The sequence below is a fragment of the Antennarius striatus genome, chromosome 23 (assembly GCF_040054535.1).
Source record: "Antennarius striatus isolate MH-2024 chromosome 23, ASM4005453v1, whole genome shotgun sequence".
In the NCBI taxonomy this organism is placed as follows: Eukaryota; Metazoa; Chordata; class Actinopteri; order Lophiiformes; family Antennariidae; genus Antennarius; species Antennarius striatus.
In genome coordinates, this window is record NC_090798.1 from 12584187 (window position 1) to 12591059 (window position 6873).

Sequence of the window (6873 nt, forward strand, 5' to 3'; positions counted from 1 at the left end):
TCGAAGGTTCAACAGAAGGATCGGCTGTCATCGAAGGTTCAACAGAAGGATCAACTGACATCGAAGGTTCAACAGAAGGATCGGCTGACACCGAAGGTTCAACAGAAGGATCAACTGACACCGAAGGTTCAACAGAAGGATCAACTGACATCGAAAGTTCAACAGAGGGATCGGTTGACATCGAAGGTTCAACAGAAGGATCGGCTGACATCGAAGGTTCAACAGAAGGATCAACTGACACCGAAGGTTCAACAGTAGGATCAACTGGCATCGAAGGTTCAACAGACGGATCGGCTGAAACCGGAGAATCAATAGAAGGATCGGCAGACAATGGAAGTTCAACAGAAGGATCGTCTGACATCGAAGGTTCAACAGAAGGATCTGTTGACATCGAAGGTTCAACAGAAGGATCGGCTGATAACGGCAGTACAGCGGAAGGATCGGCTGACGTCGAAGGTTCAACAGAAGGATCGGCTGACACCGAAAGTTCAACAGAAGGATCAACTGACATCGAAGGTTCAACAGAAGGTTCGGCTGAAACCGGAGAATCAATAGAAGGATCGGCAGACAATGGAGGTTCAACAGAAGGATCGTTTGACATCGAAGGTTCAACAGAAGGATCAACTGACATTGAAGGATCAACTGACGTCGAAGGTTCAACAGAAGGATCATTTGACATCGAAGGTTCAACAGAAGGATCGGCTGAGACTGAAGGTTCAACAGACGTCGAAGGTTCAACAGAAGGATCGTTGGACATCGAAGGTTCAACAGAAGGATCATTTGACATCGAAGGTTCAACAGAAGGATCGGCTGACACTGAAGGTTCAACAGAAGGATCAACTGACATCGAAAGTTCAACAGAGGGATCGGTTGACATCGAAGGTTCAACAGAAGGATCAACTGACACCGAAGGTTCAACAGAAGGATCAACTGACATCGAAGGTTCAACAGACGAATCGGCTGAAACCGGAGAATCAATAGAAGGATCGGCAGACAATGGAAGTTCAACAGAAGGATCGTCTGACATCGAAGGTTCAACAGAAGGATCTGTTGACATCGAAGGTTCAACAGAAGGATCGGCTGATAACGGAAGTACAGTGGAAGGATCGGCTGACGTCGAAGGTTCAACAGAAGGATCAACTGACATCGAAGGTTCAACAGAAGGATCGGCTGACACCGAAGGTTCAACAGAAGGATCAACTGACACCGAAGGTTCAACAGAAGGATCGGCTGACACCGAAAGTTCAACAGAAGGATCAACTGACATCGAAGGTTCAACAGAAGGTTCGGCTGAAACCGGAGAATCAATAGAAGGATCGGCAGACAATGGAGGTTCAACAGAAGGATCGTTTGACATCGAAGGTTCAACAGAAGTATCAACTGACGTCGAAGGTTCAACAGAAGGATCATTTGACATCGAAGGTTCAACAGAAGGATCGGCTGAGACTGAAGGTTCAACAGACGTCGAAGGTTCAACAGAAGGATCGTTGGACATCGAAGGTTCAACAGAAGGATCTGTAGACATCGAAGGTTCAACAGAAGGATCGGCTGATAACGGAAGTACAGCGGAAGGATCGGCAGACACTGAAGGTTCAACAGAAGCATCGTCTGACATCGAAGGTTCAACAGAAGGATCGGCTGACATCGAAGGTTCAACAGAAGGATCAACTGACGTCGAAGGTTCAACAGAAGGATCGGCTGACATTGAAGGATCAACTGACGTTGAAGGTTCAACAGAAGGATCGGTTGACATTGAAGGTTCAACAGAAGGATCGACTGACATCGAAGGTTCAACAGAAGGATCATTTGACATCGAAGGTTCAACAGAAGGATCGGCTGACACTGAAGGTTCAACAGAAGGATCAATTGACGTCGAAGGTTCAACAGAAGGATCGGCGGATAACGGAAGCACAGCGGAAGCATCGGCTGACACTGAAGGTTCAACAGAAGGATCAACTGATATCGAAAGTTCAACAGAGGGATCGGTTGACATCGAAAGTTCAACAGAAGGATCAACTGACATCGAAGGTTCAACAGAAGGATCGGCTGACACAGCAGGTTCAACAGAAGGATCAACTGACACCGAAGGTTCAACAGAAGGATCAACTGACATCGAAAGTTCAACAGAGGGATCGGTTGACATCGAAGGTTCAACAGAAGGATCGGCTGACATCGAAGGTTCAACAGAAGGATCAACTGACACCGAAGGTTCAACAGAAGGATCAACTGACATTGAAGGATCAACTGACGTCGAAGGTTCAACAGAAGGATCATTTGACATCGAAGGTTCAACAGAAGGATTGGCTGAGACTGAAGGTTCAACAATCGTCGAAGGTTCAACAGAAGGATCGTTGGAAATCGAAGGTTCAACAGAAGGATCTGTAGACACTGAAGGTTCAACAGAAGGATCGTCTGACATCGAAGGTTCAACAGAAGGATCGGCTGACATCGAAGGTTCAACAGAAGGATCAACTGATATCGAAGGTTCAACAGAAGGATCAACTGACGTCGAAGGTTCAACAGAAGGATCGGCTGACATTGAAGGATCAACTGACGTTGAAGGTTCAACAGAAGGATCGGTTGACATTGAAGGTTCAACAGAAGGATCATTTGACATCGAAGGTTCAACAGAAGGATCGGCTGACACTGAAGGTTCAACAGAAGGATCAATTGACGTCGAAGGTTCAACAGAAGGATCGGCTGATAACGGAAGTTCAACAGAAGGATCAACTGACATCGAAGGTTCAACAGAAGGTTCGGCTGAAACCGGAGAATCAATAGAAGGATCGGCAGACAATGGAGGTTCAACAGAAGGATCGTTTGACATCGAAGGTTCAACAGAAGGATCAACTGACATTGAAGGATCAACTGACGTCGAAGGTTCAACAGAAGGATCATTTGACATCGAAGGTTCAACAGAAGGATCGGCTGAGACTGAAGGTTCAACAGACGTCGAAGGTTCAACAGAAGGATCGTTGGACATCGAAGGTTCAACAGAAGGATCATTTGACATCGAAGGTTCAACAGAAGGATCGGCTGACACTGAAGGTTCAACAGAAGGATCAACTGACATCGAAAGTTCAACAGAGGGATCGGTTGACATCGAAGGTTCAACAGAAGGATCAACTGACACCGAAGGTTCAACAGAAGGATCAACTGACATCGAAGGTTCAACAGATGAATCGGCTGAAACCGGAGAATCAATAGAAGGATCGGCAGACAATGGAAGTTCAACAGAAGGATCGTCTGACATCGAAGGTTCAACAGAAGGATCTGTTGACATCGAAGGTTCAACAGAAGGATCGGCTGATAACGGAAGTACAGTGGAAGGATCGGCTGACGTCGAAGGTTCAACAGAAGGATCAACTGACATCGAAGGTTCAACAGAAGGATCGGCTGACACCGAAGGTTCAACAGAAGGATCGGCTGACACTGAAGGTTCAACAGAAGGATCAATTGACGTCGAAGGTTCAACAGAAGGATCGGCGGATAACGGAAGCACAGCGGAAGCATCGGCTGACACTGAAGGTTCAACAGAAGGATCAACTGATATCGAAAGTTCAACAGAGGGATCGGTTGACATCGAAAGTTCAACAGAAGGATCAACTGACATCGAAGGTTCAACAGAAGGATCGGCTGACACAGCAGGTTCAACAGAAGGATCAACTGACACCGAAGGTTCAACAGAAGGATCAACTGACATCGAAAGTTCAACAGAGGGATCGGTTGACATCGAAGGTTCAACAGAAGGATCGGCTGACATCGAAGGTTCAACAGAAGGATCAACTGACACCGAAGGTTCAACAGAAGGATCAACTGACATTGAAGGATCAACTGACGTCGAAGGTTCAACAGAAGGATCATTTGACATCGAAGGTTCAACAGAAGGATTGGCTGAGACTGAAGGTTCAACAATCGTCGAAGGTTCAACAGAAGGATCGTTGGAAATCGAAGGTTCAACAGAAGGATCTGTAGACACTGAAGGTTCAACAGAAGGATCGTCTGACATCGAAGGTTCAACAGAAGGATCGGCTGACATCGAAGGTTCAACAGAAGGATCAACTGATATCGAAGGTTCAACAGAAGGATCAACTGACGTCGAAGGTTCAACAGAAGGATCGGCTGACATTGAAGGATCAACTGACGTTGAAGGTTCAACAGAAGGATCGGTTGACATTGAAGGTTCAACAGAAGGATCATTTGACATCGAAGGTTCAACAGAAGGATCGGCTGACACTGAAGGTTCAACAGAAGGATCAATTGACGTCGAAGGTTCAACAGAAGGATCGGCTGATAACGGAAGTTCAACAGAAGGATCAACTGACATCGAAGGTTCAACAGAAGGTTCGGCTGAAACCGGAGAATCAATAGAAGGATCGGCAGACAATGGAGGTTCAACAGAAGGATCGTTTGACATCGAAGGTTCAACAGAAGGATCAACTGACATTGAAGGATCAACTGACGTCGAAGGTTCAACAGAAGGATCATTTGACATCGAAGGTTCAACAGAAGGATCGGCTGAGACTGAAGGTTCAACAGACGTCGAAGGTTCAACAGAAGGATCGTTGGACATCGAAGGTTCAACAGAAGGATCATTTGACATCGAAGGTTCAACAGAAGGATCGGCTGACACTGAAGGTTCAACAGAAGGATCAACTGACATCGAAAGTTCAACAGAGGGATCGGTTGACATCGAAGGTTCAACAGAAGGATCAACTGACACCGAAGGTTCAACAGAAGGATCAACTGACATCGAAGGTTCAACAGATGAATCGGCTGAAACCGGAGAATCAATAGAAGGATCGGCAGACAATGGAAGTTCAACAGAAGGATCGTCTGACATCGAAGGTTCAACAGAAGGATCTGTTGACATCGAAGGTTCAACAGAAGGATCGGCTGATAACGGAAGTACAGTGGAAGGATCGGCTGACGTCGAAGGTTCAACAGAAGGATCAACTGACATCGAAGGTTCAACAGAAGGATCGGCTGACACCGAAGGTTCAACAGAAGGATCAACTGACACCGAAGGTTCAACAGAAGGATCGGCTGACACCGAAAGTTCAACAGAAGGATCAACTGACATCGAAGGTTCAACAGAAGGTTCGGCTGAAACCGGAGAATCAATAGAAGGATCGGCAGACAATGGAGGTTCAACAGAAGGATCGTTTGACATCGAAGGTTCAACAGAAGGATCAACTGACGTCGAAGGTTCAACAGAAGGATCATTTGACATCGAAGGTTCAACAGAAGGATCGGCTGAGACTGAAGGTTCAACAGACGTCGAAGGTTCAACAGAAGGATCGTTGGACATCGAAGGTTCAACAGAAGGATCTGTAGACATCGAAGGTTCAACAGAAGGATCGGCTGATAACGGAAGTACAGCGGAAGGATCGGCAGACACTGAAGGTTCAACAGAAGCATCGTCTGACATCGAAGGTTCAACAGAAGGATCGGCTGACATCGAAGGTTCAACAGAAGGATCAACTGACGTCGAAGGTTCAACAGAAGGATCGGCTGACATTGAAGGATCAACTGACGTTGAAGGTTCAACAGAAGGATCGGTTGACATTGAAGGTTCAACAGAAGGATCGACTGACATCGAAGGTTCAACAGAAGGATCATTTGACATCGAAGGTTCAACAGAAGGATCGGCTGACACTGAAGGTTCAACAGAAGGATCAATTGACGTCGAAGGTTCAACAGAAGGATCGGCGGATAACGGAAGCACAGCGGAAGCATCGGCTGACACTGAAGGTTCAACAGAAGGATCAACTGATATCGAAAGTTCAACAGAGGGATCGGTTGACATCGAAAGTTCAACAGAAGGATCAACTGACATCGAAGGTTCAACAGAAGGATCGGCTGACACCGAAGGTTCAACAGAAGGATCAACTGACACCGAAGGTTCAACAGAAGGATCAACTGACATCGAAAGTTCAACAGAGGGATCGGTTGACATCGAAAGTTCAACAGAAGGATCAACTGACATCGAAGGTTCAACAGAAGGATCGGCTGACACCGAAGGTTCAACAGAAGGATCAACTGACACCGAAGGTTCAACAGAAGGATCAACTGACACCGAAGGTTCAACAGAAGGATCAACTGACGTTGAAGGTTCAACAGAAGGATCTGTTGACATCGAAGGTTCAACAGAAGGATCGGCTGATAACGGAAGTACAGCGGAAGGATCGGCTGACACTGAAGGTTCAACAGAAGGATCAACTGACATCGAAAGTTCAACTGAGGGATCGGTTGACATCGAAGGTTCAACAGAAGGATCGGCTGACATCGAAGGTTCAACAGAAGGATCAACTGACATCGAAGGTTCAACAGAAGGATCGGCTGACACCGAAGGTTCAACACAAGGATCAACTGACACCGAAGGTTCAACAGAAGGATCAACTGACACCGAAGGTTCAACAGAAGGATCGGCTGACACTGAAGGTTCAACAGAAGGATCAACTGACACCGAAGGTTCAACAGAAGGATCGGCTGACACCGAAGGTTCAACAGAAGGATCAACTGACACCGAAGGTTCCACCGAAGAGTCAGCTGATGCCGAAGCTTCAACTGAAGGATTAAGAACATCAACTGAGCAACCAACAACCACAGGAGACTCAACAACATCAGCTGAGGGATCACCAACGGCAAGAGTCTCAACAACATCAACTGATGGATCAACTACCATCAGTACAACTGAACTATCAACAACAAGCCTTGTGTCAGAAACAACTGGTGGATCAACTACAACAACAAATGATGAATCAATTGACACCAGTCCCACCTCTGTCACTGATGTTTTAACTACAAGTCAAGAATCAACAACAATCAGTGAATCAATAATAGATACTGGCTCTACCACCACCTTGGTCA